Source organism: Neoarius graeffei, chromosome 11 (assembly GCF_027579695.1).
Source record: "Neoarius graeffei isolate fNeoGra1 chromosome 11, fNeoGra1.pri, whole genome shotgun sequence".
In the NCBI taxonomy this organism is placed as follows: Eukaryota; Metazoa; Chordata; class Actinopteri; order Siluriformes; family Ariidae; genus Neoarius; species Neoarius graeffei.
The window spans coordinates 83,059,417-83,083,615 of NC_083579.1; the positions used below are offsets into that span (position 1 = coordinate 83,059,417).

The 24,199-nt window shown below is 42.3% G+C and overlaps 1 protein-coding gene across 1 annotated transcript in view; it reads left to right on the forward strand.

Annotated features, from left to right (window-relative positions):
* The first annotated feature begins 1,276 nt into the window (after positions 1 to 1,276).
* Positions 1,277 to 24,199, forward strand: part of LOC132894680 (zinc finger protein 345-like) — a 141,004-nt gene continuing 118,081 nt past the window's right edge. Inside the window, exon 1 of the mRNA XM_060934824.1 lies at positions 1,277 to 1,372. The gene's annotated coding sequence lies outside the window, so the exon portion shown is untranslated. The remainder of the gene's footprint in view (positions 1,373 to 24,199) is intronic.

Consider the following 24,199-nt stretch of genomic DNA (forward strand, 5'->3'; position numbering starts at 1 on the left):
GAGTCCCGGCCCCCATCATGCACACATTCTACAGAGGCACCATCGAGAACATTCTGACCAGCTGCATCACCGTGTGGTACGGCGCCTGCACCGTGTCCTGCTGCAAGACTCTGCAGCGCATCGTGAGAGCAACTGAGAAGATCATTGGTGTCTCTCTCCCTTCTCTTATGGATATCTATAACTCCCGCCTCACCCACAAAGCCATCAGGATTGCAGGTGACCCCACCCACCCATCTCACAGCCTCTTCAGCCTGCTGCCGTCGGGGAGGAGACTGCGGAGTCTCTGGGCCAAAACCAGGAGGCTCAAGAACAGTTTCTTTCACCAGGCAGTCAGGAGGCTCAACTCCCTCCCTGTTCTGCCCCTCCTCCCCCCTCTGCCCCCTGCCACAGATTCTGCTTGCACACCCCCCTACCCCCCCTTCAGCATCTGACATGTCATCCTCACAGTTCCCCCCCCCCCAACACACACACACACACCACCTCATCGTTCATTAACACACTGAACTCAGGGACCGCACATCTCACTTTACCTCACTCATTTGCACTATTCCGCACTACCTCACCTTAACAGCTGCTAGTTTGTTTATTCTGCTTATTTCATGTTTACCTGATATACCTCAAGTGCCCTTGACTGTTTGGTTATTTGTACCAATTTGTGTGTGTGTATGAGTGTTCAGTCTAGTTAATATCTTGAGTGTTTATACTGTTTATATTGTCTGTTTGAGTGTTTAGTCTGTCTTGTTGTTATCTAGTGTTTATACTGTTTATTTATTCTGTTTATATTGTTGGAGTGTTTAGTCTAGTTCATATCTAGAGTGTTTTATACTGTTTATATTGTCTGAGTGTTTAGTCTGTCTTGTTCTTATCTAGTGTTTATACTGTTTATTTTTTCTGTTTATATTGTCTGAGTGTTTAGTCTGTCTAGTTCCTATCTAGAGTGTTTATACTGTTATATTGTTTTTTCAATTATTCTATTTTTATTCTATTTTTATTTATTGCATTGCCAGTTTGCACCGTGGGTCAGAGAGGACTGAAATTTCATCTGTGCTGTATGTCGAGCATGCATAGCATATTTGACAATAAAGTTGATTTGACTTGACTTGATATCCAGACTCACACTCCATTTCGGTAGGTGGCGGTAATGCTTCCAAAAGTTGTTTGCCAACCGCAATTAAAAAGGAGGAAGAAGAAGGTTGGGATAAGCGTCCTCCAGTTCAGGTGGTGGCAGTAACGCGTCCAGTAGCTGCTTCTCCAACCGCCAGAAAACACTGGAGAAGAAAAAGCCGTTGCTCGTCTGAGCCGTTTTAGCCCCTCGAGTTATAAAAATAAAAACACGTTATTGTGTCTGGCTCTGAGGATTTAAAACCCTGAGGTAAGTTAAACTGAAGGTGTGCGGTCGAATCCCAAATATATCTCCACTTTACTGTTTTAGGAACTCCGTTCAGTATGAAATAATGCCGTGTGCACCCTAGATAGTGCACTATTTATCCACTCAGGAGAGAGTTGTAGTTTGGCTAACCTGTTTAGTTGTATATTGAAAGTATTTAAAGCTTCACTTCAAGTTCATTTCCATCACGGGTTGTTTTTTTTTCCTCTTTCTCTAAATTGCGACTTCCTCGTAATTCCAACATTTTATTTCTCAAAATTCCGACTTGATTTCTCACAGGCTTTTTTTCTCGGGTTTTTTATTTATTTTTTAAAATTATTATTATTATTATTATTATTATTATTATTATTATTATTAAGCTAATCAGGCAGAATCACCCCCTCTGCAGTGTGTTGAGCAGAAAGCTTTACACACTGAAAATGAAAATGGATGAAATCATAGGGGACTGTTTTAGGCATGGTTTCCCGAACCGGGAGGTCTTGTTGTTGGAAGAATCGTATGGTGTTGAGCTCGAAGCCTCTGATCTCTGGAGAGAGAGAATTGTGTCTAACAATTAGCTCTGGCAGCAATGAAACCTCTTACTTTAACTCAGGGCTAAAGGCCAGGAGCAAGATCAATGTAATTCTCCTATTTTATATTAATCTTTTATCAAATATCTGTCACATTTTGCGTTTTGTGCAATATTTTTTTTTACCTTGCACAATACCAGAAAAATTCAGTTGAAATCAAGCCATTTGAGGCAAATTGGTCCACCTCTGAAAATCTTGGCATTTGGATTTCCTGGCAAACACTGATTTTCGTGACATTGCGTGCGGAACGCCTCCCTCTGAATCCTACGTCAGCGCTGGTTTGTTTGAGAAAACGACCTGGTGGTTTTCTGCAAATTTATTCAATATCGCGTAATTATTAAAATGGTTAACAGATGTATCGTAGGAGGCTGTAGCAACACCAATCATGATGGGATTAGTACTCATCGTTTCCCAAAAGCCTGGACAACGAGAGAGAAATGGGAACGCTTTGTGCGAGGCACCCGGAAAAAGCCGAGGACCAAAGCAGAGCCAAGAAAAAGACTAAGAAAATCGGCAATTCACAAGTCGACTGTTGTCAGGGTAAGAAATAAGAGAGACTATACTCTAAATTAGGTGTTCCTGTGTTTGTGTGGTACACGGATAATGTTATTTATTGACGCACACGAAAGCGCTGGGCGATAATACCCTTACTTAGATTAGCTAGAACTTTATTGATCCCTTTGTGAGGGTTCCCTCAGGGAAATTAAAAAGATACAGTCCACAGCCTGGTAAAAAGCAGCCAAAGTAGAGTCCAAAGTAGCACGGTTAAAGTCCCCAGAAATGATGATAAATGCCTGAGGGTGCTGTGTCTGCAGCCTTGCTGTGACAGAGTGAATCCCCTCACATGCTGCGTCTGCCCTCAGAGGGATGGAAACACAGATGGTGATGCTAGCGGCTCCAAGTCCGGGCAACGTAAGACTGTCTTTATGGAGAAATGTCCCGGGTTACACCAGCAGTTGTTCACGTAAATGATGAGTCCCCCACCTTTGCCTTTCCCGCATGCTTTAATGTCTCTGTTGGCTCTCACAGCAGTGAATCCCCGCAGGTCCACGTTAGCATCCAGTACAAGGTGTGTTAGCCATGTCTCCGTAAAAATAAATAAGCTGCTCTCCCGGTAAATCCGCTGGTTGTTCAGTGCGGATAGCTCGTCGACCTTATTCGACAGCGAGTTCACGTTCCCCATGATAATGGAGGGAATGGATGGTTTGTAGCGCCACCGGTTGTCCGCTAGCCTAGCCTTTAGCTTAGCCCCAGCTTTGCAGCCCCTGGGTTTCCTCCTCAGCTCTGCCAGGAGGGGGGGATGTATCCCAGCTCGTCCTATTGTTTTCAGGGCCAGCAGCTTCTCTATCGAATAAGCGAGAAAACTGGCTCCTGGTTGCGTGTTAAAGTTAAAAATATCCATGGGATATGAAGAAAAACAGTCTTTGTAAGAAGTAGGGATGTTAACTGATGACCGTTTGACCGGTGGTTGACCGAATCAACGTCAACCAGTTGGTTTTTTTTTTTTTTGGTTGTCGGTTAAAAAAAAATCGTTTTGAAACTGCCGATTTTGGAGCGGAGAACCTGGCATTCTGTGTTGTAAACGCTTGGGGCACGCCATGCGATGTAAGGATGACAGCTGACAAATCAGAAACACCCATTCAGTCATGTCCTGCCCTCCCGCCCCAGTTAAAGACAGCTGACAAATCAGAAACACCCATTCGGTCATGTCCCGCCTTCCCGCTGCCACTCGGTGAAAGAAAAGTGTAGACACAGGCTTTTTAGCTTACAAATTACTATTTTTTTTAAAAATTATTATTAGAAGGCACATCGAGTTTAGTCCTGCCTTGGCCAGTGCATTCTGAAAGTATGTTTCGGTCTGTAGCCAACAATGCATGTTATTGCAGATCATATCTCTCCACACAAACTAAAGGCGCAGATGCCGCCTTTTTCACAGCTGAATCGTGCAGATCCGATTTTTTTTTTGGGGGGGGCGTTGGAGTGTCTGAATAATTTAATCAGAGTAAATTCTGTATTAAAATTACTAAATAAGCAAATGCTGTTACAGTCCATGAAACATAGGAAATATGAGAAGAAAACAGTAAATCAGAAAGCTGCGCACATTTGCGCAGCTTCCGCGAAAACATTTGCATCCCTGTAAACTCATAGGTTAACCGGCTAATGAGGCTTGGTGGTCGGTCAAGATTTTTAGTTTTTGCCATCCCTAGTAAGAAGAGCAGAAAAGTAAAAACATGGAAAAGAAAGAGGTTTAAAGAGCTAAAAACGACAGAGCTACTGGAGAGGCAGCCATCTCACACAGCGCCCAAGGTCACATTTTCTTTACATTTTACTTCACATGTATCAAGGGATATACGGCGTGTCAGGGCTTGAGATCTTGGGACCTGTCAAACACATTAAATGTATATCAGGCCTTTAGATTACACTAATTTGGGCACATCAAAGGAGCGAAGCGACTGCACGAACGAGTGTAGCGATAAATACATGAAACAAAAATCTCCTTAGTATGAGTCTTACAGAACGTTGAATATTTGGCACAACAAGATTTATATCATATGAACTATAAAGTAAACTTATATAAATAATATAATAAAAAAATAAAACAGGTTTAAGAAACACTGAAGTTTGCTTCTGGAATGAACAACAAAAAGTAAACAATATGCCTAAAACAAAAATCTCCTTAGTATGAGCATTATGAACATTATGGCCCTTTTCCACTACCCTTTTTCAGCTCACTTCAGCCCGACACGGCTCGCGTTTTGACTACCAAAGAACAGCACGACTCGGCTCGCTTCAGCCCTGCTTGGCCCCTAAAACTCGCACGGTTTTGGAGTGGGGCTGAAGCGAGCCAAACCGTGCCGAGTGAGGCTGGGGGCGTGAGGAGACACTCCCCTGTGCACTGATTGGTGAGGAGGAGTGTCCTCACATGCCCACACACGCCCCGCGAGCACGCTGGGATCTGTAAACACCGTAAACCCGGAAGAAGGAGAATTACGAATTACGAGAACTATGAAGCCTTATGCGCCTTGCCTCATCTATACGCTATTGCCAGTATCTGTTGGCGTTGTCGGTGACAACAAGCCACAGCACCAAGACCAGCAACACTAACGACTCCATGTCCTCCATGTTTTTATTGTTTACTATCCGGGTTGTGAGACTACCGCTTAAAAGATCACTGATGTCACGGTTTGCGCCGCTTAACGACATCACCTGACGTCCATCCACTTTCGCTAACTCCACCCAATGTGTCCACCCACTTCCAGCCAGCACGGTTCAGCGCGGTTGTAGTCGAAATGCAACTTCAATAGCCCCGCTCAGCTCGACTCAGCCCAACACGGCACGGCTCAGCCCAACTCAGCCGCGTTTGTAGTGGAAAAGCGGCATTAGACTCGCAAACATGTGTACAAGTCTATTGCTGAACTAACCCAACACAGCCTATGTATGCTATTATGTACTCAGCCTGTTTGATTTAACTATGGCAGCGCTGTAGGTCAATTGAAAGACTATCATATGGTATCTACCAGTGTTCAAACAATCAGATCTGTCATTTCATTCAGACTTCTGGTGTAATTTTACATGTCTGTCCTTATTGAACTTGGTGTCAAATATGTCGACCACCTCCTCCACGAATTTGTCCTCCAGTGAAAGGGGAAACAGCCGTATCCGCAGTAGTTTCTCCAAGATTTCATCTTTCATAGATGCTTGATGGGGCCGCACTGTAGTGCCATGTGGCTAAAGCCCCTTTCAGAAATGGCGTTTGAAAGGGGCAGGATACAGCATAGAGATAACAGGAAGGACACGGATGGGTAGAACCTGACTAGGTCATCTTTTACAAGACCTGCCAGTACCTTCTCTGTAGTAAGAGTCCTCTCCAACTCCACCTGTGCCTTCTGGGCCTCTGCTTGGCGAATTTTGTACTGTGGGGTAGTCCGTGGCGATGCTTGTCTTTGCTGTATGGCCAGATCTAGTTTAGTTTGAAGGGTGTCCACAAGTTTTTGAACATCCTGTTGTGTTTTCTGTTTAAGGAGGCACAAGTGTCTCAGAAAACGTTCATATTCAACAGTAAAGGCTTCGGTTGTGGTCTACAAGTCGCCCTGGTAAAACTCTGTCAACCTTTCTGAATGGAGCTTGATGGAGGCTGTGTCTGGCTGTAGCAGTTTCAGATTGGTGGTGGGGCAGCTTATGGGTTGAATAAACAACTTCAACAGGCTTTCTACAACTGTATGCTGATCATCAAAGAAAGTGGCCTTCATCTCATCAACAAGTGATCTGTGCAATGGTTTGAGTTTGTTCTTCAAACTCAACTCGATTGAAGTCTTCTTTCCGGTTTGAGTTGCGACATACTCTTACAAAGCCTTCACTTTCCAACTGGTACTGCTTTGCTTTCCCCAGGTATGTGTCCACCTGGCTGTAGTATCCCTTGTTCTGGTTTGGGAGAGACAACACAAAGTCTGTGGTAAGCTGTACAAAGTCAATGACCATGGATTAAAGTTTTCCGTCGCTACGACGGATTTCCGTCAACTGGGAGCGCTAAAGGTCAATAATGAGAGTGATGCAGATCCGAGGAAAAAAAGGGGGGTACGCCCATAGGTCTGACACCGATGTGATTTAGAACTTCACCAAGCTGCTGTGATTGCCTGTTGTTGAACCCTTTCTTGTGCTATGTTTGAGTATATGTAAAGGAATAAGTTGTTGCGCTAGATAGGCCTAAATAAATAAATAAATACAGCCTCTGCTACTGTCTAGTCCCGGGGAGGTTGGGCGTAGGCAGCGAGTCGCGGTGCTTGGCTTGAGTTTCGTTTCTATCGGCGGCTCCAGCCTGACTTTGCACACTCGTAACTCGGCCAGGGGAGGTCCCAGCCTCTCCAAACTTGGCAGCTAGCGACCTCTGCCCTCTCCCCAACGAACCAGCGCTGCCAGGGCAGGCCAGCCCCGCGCCTCGGGACGCGATTCACCCTGAGGCGAGCCGCGGTGCTCCACATCAGTTTCCTTTTAACGGCGGCTCCACTGATGAAACAATTTAGCTGTCCTACTACTAGGCAACTACTTGCCTACTACTAATACTAGGCCTATAGTAGTAGTAGTAGTAGTAGTAATAATAATAATAATAATATTTGCCTACTGAAAGGCGATCAGGTGAAAAATCAAACGGCCCTGTTGAAGCCGCAGCAAGATCTATGCTATTAAGCCTTTTGTAGGTTAAACAGGCTTCGGCAGACAATGTTCTGGAAAGGCTGTGTTTTTCTTTGGTTTGATTAGCCTACGATTTAATCTTTAAACATTATGGTTTCAGCAGTTCGCTTAAACATTGGAGCGGACCCGGCGCCGTGGGGGGGGCAAAAGGGGGCGTCGCCCCCTCGTGGCTACAGCCCCGCCCCCTCAACGGAGACTTGGATCACTTGTTTTCTTATCAAAATATAATGTATTATAGACGTATTAATAATTTGCATCTACGAAATATTAAGTGGTTGCGCATTGCACAAAAAGTACATTTCACATAAATCACTTCTAAAACTGGCACGGTAGAACAAATCTGATTGGTTGTTATTAGACATGTATCAATCCTAACTACTGGAGACTACTAGTTATTGTGGGTGTATGTGTGAAATGCTGACAGCCGCGCACACACAGACCTGTGATTAAGGACAAGGGGAGGGGTCGTGCGGGCGGGGGTTTTACAGTGCACTTGTAAGTGCACTGTCTCTGCAATATGCAGTCAGTTTACGGGAGTAGTCTTTCCCCCACCGAATTAAACGAATTCGGTCACAATATTGTGAATCCATTTTCTTTCTTTGTAGGTTAAGTTTATCTCCGTTTATGTTGGTGTGTGTGTTCATATATGGTCTGCTTTGTGCACAGTTAGCGTAAGAATGTGTCGTTGACGTCACCCCCCATGCAGCGGGGGTGAAAATTCATCACTTCAGAGTGTTTTGTCCCCTACACACCTAAACTGGGATCGCGGATTAAGTGGTTAGCGTTGACTCGGTGCGAGTCAGTAAGGCTATTACTGGTGCAGCCGTGGGGTCTGTTGATTTTTTTTAAAAATTTTTTATTTATTTTTTTTTTTATAATTTTGGCCGCCGAGCCAAGTACCTTAGACTTGCATTGACGTTTTGTTTTCATGCCGCGGAGCTATTTGTATGTATTTTAAATTTAAAGGACTTGCCTGTTGGTTTGTGTGTGGTGTTTTATGTTTGGCATCTTTCCGGTTGTAACGCGTGTCTGTGAGAAAATCGGAGGGGAGGGTTAACAGGTGGGCACGGGAGTTGATAAAGCGCAACTGCCCTGGTAATATGTCACATGATTTTTCCCGTACTAAAGCAACCTTCGGGGCCGTGGTTTTGTGGTTGGCGCAGTTAATTGTTTGAAACACGTTGTCAGACCGCCATCACTACTACACACTATATGAAAAATATTTGCCCCCTTAGTAAACTGTTCCTGGCGCTGGGCCTGCATTGGAGGCTGCAGAGTCGGGCTGCAAGATTTCCCGACACTTTTTTAAGATACCAAACTTCATAGTAAGGAGAAAATAATTCCACAGTATTTAGTGCCTCGTCAGTCTCAAATTAATAGTGAAGGACCAACGCGAATTAAGTGCCAAAAAAACCATCTCGTAGGCCTATATTTTACATTTTCAAAAAAGTCCAGAATTGGAAGTCGGTCAGTGGAGTGTAATGAAGTGTCTCATTCACTAAACACAAAAGGTCGGAAAACAGTGGAGAAAACAGCTATTGCTTAAACAGGCTACTAATGTTTTACGTTAGTAATTTAATGTATGTGACAAATTCATTGATTAAATAGATAAAGAAGCGAATACTCCAAAGCTCAAAATTCAGGAAAGTGGCTCCAGTGTCGCAAGTGCACAAGAACAGTTATTTGAAAGTTAACCGAATGAATTTGCGCGTGCGATTTCATGAAGAACCGGGACAATAGAGATCTTGCAGTCACGTGACCGTAAAGTACACAACCACCATCTTGTCGGTCAAAAACACCGCTGAATACTGCTGCACTCGTGTACAAAATGGATAAATTTCAACCGACAGACTACATGGCTCGTTTTTCTAATGAACAGAGAACTAGATATATGTCTAAAATAAACGATCTACAGATTAGTGACCCTTATGGCTTACCGGACGGAGTTTTCACGACCGGATTTTGAACTGCCAGCGGAATACCCGGACGTGTATAATTACCTCATTAACTTTCCCTCGCTGTTCAGTGGTGAAGCACTGCGTGCTTATAAATCTCTGGACAGTTATCTTTACAGAAATTCAGGATTTGTCAGCAACTCAGATGTGGCATCTTGTAAACAAGAATCCTCATTGGATGGGTAAGTCACTTAAGTATTGAGTATAGCACTGACCAGCCGATAATAGAATAAGGTAATTCCAGCTGTAATTCCAAATCGTCCGTCTTGTTTACATGGATCTGGCGTTGGAGAGGTAGAGGCTTGGCAGTGGAGATTTGAGTGGCTGTTTTCTGAGCTTAGTCAACAGGCCGGCTCTGCAGCCTCGCTTTTGCTTCCGCTCCTGACGCCGCCTCCTTCACTTTGCCTCCGATAACAATCCACGGAGACCCCGCTGGTCTCGCTATCTCGTCCGGAATGTTGTGCATGCGATTGAAATCGCTACAAACCGTCATTTTCTGCTGGAAACCAATGTCCAGTAAGTCAATACGGTTGCAGGCTTTCGTCTAAATGGGGGAACAGGGGCGCTGCGCCCTCTTACCGACTCTGTGAAAACATCCCAGCAACACGACGTGACAATGTGTCTGATCATCAAATACGTTATAATTGCTCCAGAAATATTCCAATCATAGTAGATACACCGCCAGACGGTGAAAAACAATCCAAATTGGCGTTTTCCAGACTGAGGCGCCATGTTGTTTCGTTGTTTACTTGTCGCGGCTGCTCTCGCGAGATTTGACATGGGTTACATACAAGGTCAGCTGACTTGTAGCGCGAGATTTCTCGAGACTGAATGACCTTTCACCCACCGGCACGGGAGTTTTTGACAGAAGTAGTTCGCGAGTTGTTTTTGTTGACACTTGGGCATTTAAAGATGTCATCCCGCGGCACGAAGCGGAAGAAAGCCAAAGACTGTCCGGGGCAGAAGAAGATTAGGCCAAATAAAAAAAATGGAGTGTTTCCGGTAACCCGACCGATCGAGAATTTCCGCGTCGAAATTGCCGACCGTAAAGTTTTTATTACAAATTTCCCTCGATATTTTGGTGTAAGCGGCGTTAGTTTGTCATTTTTTGTTTCAACGCATTCAAGTTGTGAAAGAAATGATAAAAAGTAAAATGTTTCGCCACTTCTATCAGCCCTCCTGCATAAACTGAGCTGAGCCGCCATTTTGAATCCTCATTCAAGGCTGTAATGCAAATTGCTTCCTTTTCAGTATACAAGTGCACTTCCATGGCAGGGAAAAACACTACATTTTGCCGCCTATGTAGTCCCCTATTTATACAAATAGGAGTCATTCAGGATTCAGCCGTGTTTTTGCTCGACCCAAGTTCTACAGTAGGCTAGGCTAGGCCGTCTGCTTTTAATGGAAGTAGCCTAGCCTAGGATGTTATTTTCACGTTATTTCTTGATAAGGTGTTTTCACGTTATTACATGAAAATATCATGAAATATCGCTTCTGTAGATCATAACTCTAACTCTCGCGATATTTTTTTTATTCGTTTAAAGATTTAAAACACTTATTTTATTGTGTGGTATAAAGGATTCTGTGCCAAAATACTATTTTGTAAGATGTTTACTTGTGTTAATTTTTTCGAACAAAATAAAAAAAAAAAAAGTGTCCTACCTACTGACCTTATTTTAGTATTTCATGTTACCGGAAACACCCTTTTTTTTTTTTTTTGGCCTTACTTCTTTCTTTTTCAATGTTGACAGACAATTTGTTACAATTTCCCTCTCAGCCTCAGAATGTCCCATTGGAGCATTTTTCAAAGGCTTTGCACGGCGGGGGGGGACAACCGGCACCCCCCCCCCCCCGCTTCGCTCCCTCGCCACGGTGAGCGCCCTCATACTAAATTTTTCTAGAAAAAACCCTGGTAGAGTTTTTTTCAAGTGCACAAATACAAGCGCCAGTCGATGATTTCTACAGTTTATGCAGACGGAGCTTGGTACATCATCCCTCCAAAGCTTTTGCACCCCACCTCTTTGGCCAGACATTACATGTGTGCCATCAAAACAGACAAATTTAACAAGTGACGGATCTACCCCTTTCTTTGTAAAAACTGCTCTCATAGCATTGTACAAGCTTTTGGCATCAAATGATGTGGCAAAATCACCTTGTGCTTGGGTCATTGATGCATTTGAGCCAATAGAAAGAAAGACATGGGGTATGAGAACACCCAATGTCATCTCTGGATCCACCCAGGAAAGAAAGCTAATCATCTCATCATGGTCATTGTTGGCATCAGTCAGTGCGTTTACATGCACATAGAGAGAATCGAGTTTCTGCCGTTGCTCGACTGAAATTGAAGTTCAAAATACCATGTATACACCTTAATTCGGCTGAAATTGTACTGAACTTGATTTCTCGGAATCGAGCTACACGACCTAGATTATGCGATTTCTACCGAGCTACTTAGTGCATGTATACCCTATCGAGCTAGTAGTCGAGCTACTTACTGCCCCTTCCGGGAGTGACGAGACCACAAGCGGGAAACACAACAGCTTCGGTCGGCATGACAACAGTAGTAGCGAGCAGCAGAAGAGGTCAGGAGGAACAAACAAAGAAGAGAAAATGGCGATGTAGAGCTCTCTGAAGTGTGGGTGGAGCACAGAGAACGGCAGGACAAAGCTTCTGGTACTAATAGGCTTTTTATTGTCAGACTTTTCAGTTTAACAGCCTACTTTTATTCTTGAGAGAAAAAAAAAACATGTGCGCGCTGTGTTCTAGTCCTGGCATGAGCTCTCCCCTCTGCCTCCTTAAATAGGGCGCGGTAACTGGGAAGACACACAAACACAGGTTAATTACCGTCAGGTGTCGTGATTCTGCCACTCACCTTCCCTGGCTCCGCCCTCCTGTCACAGACCGGCGCTTGACCACGCCCCCACTGCCACAGGCAAGCAGAAACGTGCACTTCTGGAGCAATGAGGAGACAGAGTTCATGCTCATTCAGCTTAAGGAGTTGAATATATTAAAATTCATGGACGGGAGAAAAACGCGCAATGGAGAACACGGAACTGATAACTTTGTTTACACTCTTGAATAGCTCTTCTTCATGACGACAACCGGAAGTGTACCAACACGATGGGGCGTGTAGCGCCACCTGTGGCTCGGGTGCACAATGCACCTCACACAATAGCCCTATTTCATTGTGTGCATGTATGATTGGATTTCTCTGGCACCCTGCTGGGACCTTCAGCTCGATTACCGACAGCAGCTCGATTTGGATGTGCATGTAAACGTAGTCACTGTAGTAGGTGAGCATTGTGGCCTTTTCCAAACTCATGTTAGTTTTTTGCTCACACCACAGGCTATATGATGACAACAGCTCCTCAACTGAGGGTCCAGTGATGTATGTGGCATAACTAGAATTCTTTGACAGAAAGTTCCTTGTCACGGGTTCATTAAGGCCGTTGGCTAAGAATGAAATAAAGTCTTTCATCTGGGACTTGGCAATTTGGCGTTTTATCATGTAATCAAGAGACTTGATGAGGTGAGAAATGTACTGGCGATTTTCAGAAACATCATTTGCATAGCCTTTGTCAAGAAGTCCAGCCATCCCCCCCCCCGCAATAATGCGATGGACCATTGATTCGTTTGCTTCACTGCGTTTATGTAACTCAGCTTTCAGGTGAGCTTCGAGCCTCCTTGTTGGGTGAACACCAAGGTTGGAACCACCGACAATGAATGGCTGAAGGGATATATTATTTCTGTCCTGTTGGCTTGCATAAGCAGAACACACTTTGCAAATAATTCCTGTTCCAGACATGACATAAATTGTGGATACTGCTGTAGTAGCCAGTCATTATTTCTCTGTCTCAGATCAACAGATACATCATCATGTATACCTTGCTTGTCACCAGGAAGATCTATTTCCATCGGCTGAACAGGACTACTTGATGGACCAGCAATATCACCCACATCTTCATTTAACTCTCTTACATCAGAGGCCTGCTGTAAGAAATAAAAAATATTAAATTAAAAAAAAAAATCCCCTGTTTCTGTCCTCAAAATTAATGAAAATGAGTTTAGTCTGCAAGCTCTGTAAGGCCAAAAAAAATGTGTTTCCGGTTACGTAGATTTCAAAACTAGGGTCGGTAGGCAGGCTTTTTTTTTTTTGAAATTTTTTTTTTCAAGATGGCTGCCATAACCTATATTTAGACAGGAATAATTTCACAAAATATAATTAATTTCTTTGCAGGTCACCTGAGTTACCACCTTCTGATGAATCTGATGCAGCATGAGACACCTTTTAACATGAATTTTTCTGTAAATATAACAGCTCAATGGAGCACTTGCATGTGACGTCACGTCCGCTCCAGATCGTAGACAAACGCCATCTTGGCGGTCAAGCGCTATATTTCCGCCGCCTTTCCGACGCTGACTTTCATTTTTTTTTTTTTTTGCCGAAATATTCAAAAATTACCGTGCCACAATGCCGGATACTTGCATGGCATATAAATGCCACAACAGGAGAGGTCAGAAAACAGGAAGAAAGTTTCATAGGCTGCCACGGGACCCTGACAGGCGCGCAAAATGGATTGCTGCTATCGGCCGGGCTGATCCAAACAACAAGAACAAGGCATGGGTACCGACTGGAAGGAGCGATCGCTGGCGCCTGTGCAGTGACCATTTCATCTCCGGTTCGTCATGTATTTATTTCAGTATATCCATGTGGTTATTTGCAGCATAAGTTTATGACTTGCTCTAATAAAAAAATTCCGGGAAGTGGGAGCCTGAGAAAAGAGGGTTGGGGTGGATTGGGTCTTTAGCGGTGTGGTACGAAAAAAAACAGTAAAGAACTTATAAGAATTTACCACTGTCTTGGTAGTAAATCCTTATAAATATAAGGATCAATCCTTATAAGGACTTATAAATAAATATATATGCCATGTATGATTTACTCCTGAAAGTGGCGCTTTTTGCATTATCCTCATACAAATTTATGAAAATCTAGTATGTATGAAGTGAACATTGTGCATGGTTTTTACAGATAATGTGTATGATGAATTACACCGTCTTTGTATGCTTCATGTAATGTTTGTAGTTTTAAATTATATTTAACAGCGAAGGAAAGTTGATTAGGTAATTATACACGTCTGGGTATTCCACCTCCGGCAGTTCAAGATCCACTGACACGGTCGTGAAAACTCCGTCCGGTAAGCCATAAGGGTCACAAATCTGTAGACCGTTTATTTTAGACATATATCTAATTATCTGTGCATTAGAAAAATGAGCCGTGTAGTCCGTCGGTTGAAAGTGATCCATTCTGTACACGAGTGCAGCAGTATTCAGCTGTGTTGTTGCCCGACAAGATGGCGTCTGTGTACTTTCCGGTCACGTGACTGCAAGATCTCTATACACCATGAGAGAGAGAGCGAGCAGCCCCGCCCCTCTCTGCTCCCTGAGTACAGCTCGTCGCCTCGGTAACGGTGCAGGGAAAAGACACAATATAACAAGCAAACAGGGCTTTTTCTCAGAGTTCCCTCTCCTCGAACAACGCTGATTTACACGGAAACGGAAGGAGCTATTCACAAAATTCTTTCACATTGAGCGCTACAAGGCTCCCATGAACACATTAATGTAAATTTTTTTTTTTTGTCCCTAGTGTAAAAAATGTGGACACTAGAGCGAGTTAAAAACAAGTGACTTTTCTGATTTTGCAGTAAAAGCGCTGCCACGTTTATAATGTGAGTCTATGGGGCAGCGCGCCTGTCCTCTCCTTACTTTCAGGCTTCTCATTCAAAAACTGTAAATCCTATCGCTCAGGGAGACACTTGTCTTGATTCACACAATGTGTGACTACAACTTTTGAGAAAGTTGTGTGTGTAGAGTGAAAATTGTGGCTGAGAAAACAGTTTAAATGAGAGAGAGCTTTTTTTTTTTTTTTTTTGTCAAGCTGCTTACACTCTAAACTCCACTGGTGTGTAACGCAATAGACACCCATTATAAAGTCTGAATTTCTCCAGATGTGCTCATGGTGTTTGATCTGTGACTGATCAAAAAGTATAGAGCCTAGCAAAAAAGTTGAATGCCAGATCCACACAGGAGAATTTTGTCTCCGTTTTAAAGTTTGAATCATGTCTCTAGGTGAAAGACAAAATAAGCGTCATCTCTGCTTCTGTTCCCTCCGACGGCCCCGACACACTACTGCCGCCGCTGAGTGTGCGCGCATACACTGCATGTGCGGTTCAGTTTGACATTATTGTCAGTCTGTTAGATAAACATTTAATTTTATTAAAATAGAAAATTAATATTTAGAGCCTGTGGGCTACAAAAATAAGTCATTAAAGTAGCTGGCTGGACTTAATTGTGTAGTCGGCTGTATGGCCGGCAGCCGGTGCTTGTGGAAAGCCCTGATTTTCCCAGTGAGTGACAAAAACTTCCGGTTCACGCGGTTGGGTTATATGTAAAAGTCGCGACTGGGGAAAAAAACGAAAAAAAAGTTTGGGGTCAGGCGGTACGGATTAGGGTCGGTCGGGTAACCGGAAACATACTTTTTTTTTTTTGGCCTAATCAGGGTATTTTCTAGCCAATTTTTTTTTTTTTTTTTTTAACTTTCATTTTATTTTTTAAGAAACTCACTATAGTCTGGACTAGCACTTTAAGATCACCCAATAATTTTCATGCAAGTGGTTCAGACACATGAGCATTATGAAGTTTAAATATGAATTGATGTAGCGGTAGAAGTATTATGAACTTTCCGAGATCACATAAATAACAATTAATTTGGTAGACTACTAGGCATATCTGCATGTAGTCATATTTAAATCCCCTTGTGACTGCCCATGGGCTCATAGGATAAAATTTAGTACATTTCTTTAATATTTATTGTGATATCAGAAGTCTATTAATAGACTTCTGGTGATATATATTATAATAAAATGACAACGGCAAATTTCTTTCGTTTTCAATGTAAATAAAGGAAGTTGTTATTGGACGCACCTTGTCGTCTCCCGAAGTCTTGTTGTTGCAGTTGGACACGCTTGCTGTTGGGAGTGGTAGTGTTGTAATTGATGAGCCTTGCCTTGCACTTAAAAATCAGTCCAAAGGCCCAGTTTGTTTCTCGCTTTCGGGCTGAAGCCTTGCCAGACGGCGGCTCTCATAAGTGTCGCTTTGCTTGTTGTGTGAGCGTCCTGTAGTAATGGGCCGTCTTCGTGGCATCATGGCTTCCAGAAAATCAAAGCAGAAACGCTAGCATACGAGTCAATGGCAGATGCCTTAACCAATCAAACCTCAGGAATCCAACTTCCGCCCATCAGGAAAGAGACTGGTACCTTTGAGTGGGTTATAGGTAATGTTCTGTCACTTGCTTGACATTTTTGGTCGATTTTGGAAATAACTTAATTGTTTTGATCGGAAATCGGAACGATCAAGGTGTGATAAAGATGCGCCCTTTTTTCCTTGATTAATTTGGGGACGGTAATTTGGGCGCGTTTAATTTGGGCACACCATTAAATGGCCTGGCCAAGGTGTAATTTAAAGGGCTGTGTATATACAACCCTGCTTAGCCGATTCCATGTGTGTAGCTTATGAAATCTTTTTCCTGTAGTAGCCAGTACTCTTCTAAATGAAGAAATGTATAAATGCATAATAGTAAATAGACAAAATATGATTTATGTAACAACAGGTAGATGAGCATTGATGCATGAATCCATGGGTTTAGCAGCTCAGGCAACAATTCCATATTTCAATGCAAAATCGCTAGCTGCTAAACTTGGTCTACACAGACTGTGCACTGAACCCATGCAAGCGCTCTCAGCCTGCTGGCGGATCCGCATGTGACATCACGAATCTGGCTCCAGACTCCCTTGGAATTTTTCCAGATGCGTTTTATTTTAATTTTTTCTGCTGTAGACAGATGGCCTTGTGCAAAATTACCCTTCTGGATGAGTGTGTAAAGGGGCATACTTTCAGATAAAAAAAAAAAAACGAAATTGGTCCAGGATATGCACTTTAAGGTCGAGGTCTTTGACAGCTATAGACCAAAGCCAGACTCTGCAGGCGAGAGCGGTTGCAATGGCCTCTTCGTTTGGATTTATTGGAGATTCTTCAGATCCTCAGATAGTAATACACCTGACTGCAATAGTCCTGAAATTGGAGTGTGTACATGCTACTGCTATACACGTAGAACCGTATCAGTTCGAACCATCTGAAAGTGAATCCGATAGGAACACGTCGGCCACGGAGGCCCTCACCTCACGAAGTAAAGCCAGAGAACAAAGCCGTCTAGAGAACTGGATGGAATTGAACTGACGGTCTTCTGTGACTCATTAAAACAGGATAGGTGTTATAACTTATGCAACGTACGTGCATGCATTTTCACTGAAAACGTAAAAGGCTAATTAAATAATCAGATGGTCTGAGACAATCACATTCTGAAGCAAATTAAATAATCTTATACCGGTAACTTAAACACACAATGCAAGTTACATGGATTAATCTAAATGCAGGTAAACATGTTATGAGTGAAATGAGAGTCGGCGCTTACCCGTCTGTGCTCTCGCTTCTTGAAGGCCGATCATTTCAAAACAATCTGACTTTCAGTTCTCCGTTCATTCGCTTCTTCCACACAAGGGTAAGAGATTGCTGTTGAGGCAAGTATATCCAGTGGAGAAATCTGACGACTGGTCCACTCATTCTCCATTTTCTCCATGCTGAGTACTCCACCATTACTGCTTGGCTCACACTCCGGGAGAACTGGTGCAACTGAACTTGCTTTCCTTTTCTTGTAGTTTTCTTTTCCTTTAATTGTTGGTACTGCACTCTTTCAATACAGGCTTATAGCCAACACTCCTCAACAGATCAGAGGTTTCGTACAAGTCCTCAGTAAAATGTGCCCATGAATTTCTCGCAAAACGCATCCAAATCGTTGCCTTTTGAACATTCTTGGGCCATGAGTGCAACATAAATCCACCTTCTGTTGTGTTGCTGCACAGCAACACAAATCCACCTTCTGTTGTGTTGCTGCACAGCAACACATCCGTGTGGCATGGCAATAAATGAGCTCAAAATGGAGGATTGAAGTTGCAGTCAGCTCGGTGTTTTAGTATAGCGAAAATGGCGATGAGCCCGATAGCCTTCCTGCTGTGATGTCAAGGTCATTCACTCAGACAGCTACCTATATGAATCCTTTTAATCGTAAAAATGACTATTTTAGATTTATTGTTAATGCTTAAAGATCATAGGCAATGGTTTTCAATTTATGCACATTTGAAACTTTATATGTAAAAAAAAAAAACCCTGTAGTTTTCTTCTGGTCCCAAGAAGTATTGTTAAGTAATAATTAAAATAAGTTAGTGCAGGTTGTGGCGAATTTCTGTTCGGTCATTTTCGTGACCACTCGGTGCATGACATCATTCAAGACAAACCGCTTGAGTTGAGTCCACTTGTGTTTACTTGCATTGCCGTTTGGCTTGAGTGCAGACGTGCATTTGGGAATTTCCAAAGAAAAACCAAGCCTTATTGTTGTGCAGGGAACTGTAACAACGGGACTGGTTCGGGAAGAAGTTTTTACTTTTTTCCGAGACAGGAGAAGAGGCGGAGCGAGAGGATTGGCTTTTTCCGAAAAAGAAGAGGTGGAGCGAGTCAAGTTTATTTGTATAGCGCTTTTTAACAGTAAACATTGTCGCAAAGCATCTTTACAGAATTTAAACGACTTAAAACGTGAGCTAGTTTTATCCCTAATCTATCCCCAATGAGCAAGCCTGTGGCGACGGTGGCAAGGAAAAACTCCCTCAGACGACATGAGGAAGAAACCTCGAGAGGAACCCATCCTCATTTGGGCAGCAACAGACAACATGACTGACATTAACAGTTTTAACATGAAGTCAGTTTTGTTGATGTTATAAACTCTTCATTGATGGAAACTTGAGTGCAAACCTTCATGACAACTGCAGTCCTAAAGTTAGCAAGTCAACTGTAGTCCTCAGCCATAAAAGCATTACTGTAAGTACTGTAAGAGCATCCTCCAGGTGTGACTTTTAACTGTCCACATGGGTCCATCCTCCACAGGAGTGATGCAATGAGACTCTAACCAGACACAGGGCACCAGGATGGATCAGCAGAAGGGGTTCAGCATCTCGGTCCCAGGACAGACATGTAACTCAGAGGGACAGATTGAGGAGAGGGAGGAAAAAAAACCCACAGGTTGTTAGATATTCCCAATGTCACTTGAATAATTAGGAACAGTATACATTTTGCACTGAGTACAAGCAGGGACTCCGGCAACTAACTATGACAGCATAATTAAAAGGGGAGAGCCAGAAGGTAACACAGGCATGAGGGAGCCCCGGGACATAAAGCAGCAGCCACTACTGTCAACAAACTCGAGTGAGCAAGCGAGTGGGGACTGACAGCATCCATACATCCCAGTTTACCAAAACACTCTGTCTGAGGATCCTCCAGATCTACACCTTTACCTCATAAACACCATTAACACAAGGCTTGACTAAACAGATGTTTTCAGCCTAGACTTCAACACTGAGACTGTGTCTGATTCCCGACCGTTACTTGGAAGGCTGTTCCATAACTGTGGGGCTTTGTAAGAAAAGGCTCTGCCCCCTGATGTAGCCTTCACTATACGAGGTACCAGCAAATAGCCTGCACCTTTTGATCCAAGCAGGTGTGGCGGGTCATAGAGGACCAGAAGTTCGCTCAGGTACTGTGGTGCGAGAGCATTCAGTGCTTTAAAGGTCAATAGTAGTATTTTATAATCAATAGGAAATTTGATTGGGAGCCAATGCAGTGTGGATAAGACGGGGGTGATGGGGTCATATTTTCTAGTTCTAGTAAGGACTCTTGCTGCTTCATTTTAAACTCACTGGAGCTTGTTTATTCACTTATTGGATCATCCAGACAGTAAGGCATTACAATAATCCAACCTGGAGGTAACAAAAGCTTGAACTAGTTTTTCTGCATCATGTAGTAACATTAAATTTCTTAATTTTTAAAAAATTATAAATTCTTTATATTTTTTTTACTTATTTATTGCATTGCCTGTTTGCACCGTGGGTCAGAGAGGACTGAAATTTCATCTGTGCTGTATGTCGAGCATATATAGCATATTTGACAATGAAGTTAACTTATCTTGGCAGTATTTCTGAGATGAAAGAAAGCTATCCCGGTAATGTTATCAATGTGGATTTTGAATGAAAGACTGAGGTCAAGAATCACCCTGCGGTCTTTTACTGCTGCATGTGAAGAAACAGAAAGGCCATCCAGAGTTACTGTGTAATCAGAAAATTGCTTCTAGCTGCATGGGGTCCGAGTACAAGTACTTCAGTCTTGTCAGAGTTCAGCAGAAGGAAGTTAATAAGCATCCAGTGTCTAATGTCCTTCAAGTTCAAGTTTATTTGTATAGCGCTTTTAACAATAACATAACAATAACAAAAACATGAGCTAATTTTATCCCTAATCTTCCTTCACACATTCCTCAATTTTATTAAGCTGGTGTCTCTCATCAGGTTTTGCAGAAACATACAACTGTGTGTCATCAGCATAACAGTGGAAACTAATACAATGTTTACAAATAATATCATCCAGAGGTAAAATATACATACATATATAAAAAGACAGTAGACCCGAGACAGAATCTTGTGGAACACCAAACTTTACCTCAGTATGTCTAGAAAAATCACCATTTACATCAACATACTGATAGCAATCAGTTAAATAAGCGCTGAGCCAGGAGAGGGCCGTTCCCTTAACTCCCACAACATTTTCTAGTCTATCGCAAACAGCGTTTTCCCCAGAAAAAAAAAGTTAAAGCCCTAAGTTCTGGCATGATAGGACAGACAATTGAGTGCCAATGGCGCGAAGTGAAACTAGTGGTTTCAAAAAATTTTTGAAAATAGATGCTCTCAGGTATATTTTCAGGGTCTCTGAGAGGTTTTAGATACATGATTTATAGGATAGATTTTACCAGTGTTTCAATGATTTCTGACCTAAATAGTGTTAATGTATACACATTTGGAAGTTCACCTTAAAGTTCAATATGCAAGTTAAACTGTTTTGTTATCGATTACTTAGGTATATGATAGATTGAAAATCTACAGGATACCTTAATTATCTATGATCAAGTATTGTTGTGACACAAATGTGCATGAAAATATGAACAGTGGTTTGCTCCATCTTATGCAATCCAATGAAGAGAATCGATCATCATGACCTCCTGTTGATCATAAAGGGATCTGAACCCAAGAACTGCCACCTTAAAAATAAGTTGCTGTATTATTATAACTAATGATTTTAGAATGTTTCTGATGCAATTACCCTAATATATGTATAACTAAGATGCACTGAAAAGAAAAGTAAGGCAACTGCATGTTGAAGTTTAAATTTTGGCACTTTATTAAATGGACTAGATTAAGATTAAAACATTTAAGTTTGCAGAAAGATTATGTACAACCCCGATTCCAAAAAAGTTGGGACAAAGTACAAATTGTAAATAAAAACGGAATGCAATAATTTACAAATCTCAAACTGATATTGTATTCACAATAGAACATAGACAACATATCAAATGTCGAAAGTGAGACATTTTGAAATTTCATGACAGCAACACATCTCAAAGTTGGGACAGGGGCAATAAGAGGCTGGAAAAGTTAAAGGTACAAAAAAGGAACAGCTGGAGGACCAAATTGCAACTCATTAGGTCAATTGGCAATAGGTCATTAACATGACTGGGTATAAAAAGAGCATCTTGGAGTGGCAGCGGCTCTCAGAAGTAAAGATGGGAAGAGGATCGCCAATCCCCCTAATTCTGCGCCGACAAATAGTGGAGCAATATCAGAAAGGAGTTCGATAGTGTAAAATTGCAAAGAGTTTGAACATATCATTTACAGTGCATAATTAGGGATGTCCCGATCAGGTTTTTTTGCCCTCCGATCCGATACCGATCATTTGATTTTGAGTATCTGCCGATACCGAGTCCCGATCCGATACTTCTTATAATCCATAAAAAATAATAAAGACGAGGAAAGAAATGGATCCAGGATGTTCCTCATTTTTTATTTAACACCTTATTTTAACATCCAACAACTCCGTTAGCAAACAGAGCACTTACGTGAGGCAGTTTGAACAATAAATAACAAATTAAAAAAAATAACCTTAAAATACCTGGCAGGAATGTAAACAAATAAAAAAAAAAAAGTGCCACAGTGCCGGTAATTTGCTTTTAAGAATGCATCTCACAGTGGTGTACAGTAATTTCAATTAAGGAAATGAACGTTTTTCTTGATGAAAACAAGCATTTCTACCCTTTCAGGTTTGAGCCCGTTTCTTTTGTCATCCAACGAAAAAAAAAATGATCTCATGCTTTGCTTTCCGCTTCGAACTGCTTCCGTGTTCAACTTTGCCGGCAACAAAAACAAGAAAAAAAAAAAAAAACTTTGCCGGCAACAGGCAGCCAATAACCAATAGCATCTCCGCTACAAAGTGATGTCATGCCGCACGCGTTGATGTTGCCATGTTGAGACAAGAGGTCTGGTCTCACTCTGTGCCAATGCATAGCTATTGATGTGTTAAAAATGAGAATATATTATATAGATATATATCCGATCCCTGATCGGGAGGCAATGCCCGATTCCGATCGAGTCTGAAACCATGTGATCGGGCCCGATTTCCGATCACGTGATCGGATCGGGACATCCCTATGCATAATATCAACAGATTGAGAGAATCTGGAAGAATCTCTGTGCGTAAGGGTCAAGGCCGGAAAACCATACTGGGTGCCCGTGATCTTTGGGCCCTTAGACGGCACTGCATCACATACAGGCATGCTTCTGTATTGGAAATCACACAATGGGCTCAGGAATATTTCCAGAGAACATTATCTGTGAACGCAATTCACCGTGCCATCCGCCGTTGCCAGCTAAAACTCCTATAGTTCAAAGAAGAAGCCATATCTAAACATGATCCAGAAGCACAGATGTCTTCTCTGGGCCAAGGCTCATTTAAAATGGACTGTGGCAAAGTGGAAAACTGTTCTGTGGTCAGACGAATCAAAATTTGAAGTTCTTTATGGAAATCAGGGACTCCGTGTCATTCAGACTAAAGAGGAGAAGGACGACCCAAGTTGTCATCAGCGCTCAGTTCAGAAGCCTGCATCTCTGATGGTATGGGGTTGCATTAGTGCGTGTGGTATGGGCAGCTTACACATCTGGAAAGACACCATCAATGCTGAAAGGTATATCCAGGTTCTAGAGCAACATATGCTCCCATCCAGACGATGTCTCTTTCAGGGAAGACCTTGCATTTTCCAACATGACAATGCCAAACCACATACTGCATCAATTACAGCATCATGGCTGTGTAGAAGAAGGGTCTGGGTACTGAACTGGCCAGCCTGCAGTCCAGATCTTTCACTCATAGAAAACATTTGGCGCATCATAAAACGGAAGTTACGACAAAAAAGACCTAAGACAGTTGAGCAACTAGAATCCTACATTAGACAAGAATGGGTTAACATTCCTATCCCTAAACTTGAGCAACTTGTCTCCTCAGTCCCCAGACATTTACAGACTGTTGTAAAGAGAAAAGGGGATGTCTCACAGTGGGAAACATGGCCTTGTTCCAACTTTTTTGAGATGTGTTGTCATGAAATTTAAAATCACCTAATTTTTCTCTTTAAATGATACATTTTCTCAGTTTAAACATTTGATATGTCATCTATGTTCTATTCTGAATAAAATATGGAATTTTGAAACTCCCACATCATTGCATTCCATTTTTATTTACAATTTGTACTTTGTCCCAACTTTTTTGGAATTGGGGTTGTACATCACATTTCATGAAGTGTCAAATGTAGCATAATTTCGAATAATAAGTGTATTTGACAGTGTGATGTCACTGTGAGCCTTTAACAAAAGAATAATCCAGAGCTGCCTTTTGTTAAGTGGATCCCAGTGACTTCACGCTGCCAAAAATTCTTATTATTATTTGAAATGATGCTATATTTGACAGATTTGGACAACTTAACTTCGTGAGAGTGTTTTTATAAAAGTACATAATCTTTCTGCAAACCCAAACTAATGAATTAAGTTTTCTACTGCTTTAAAGCA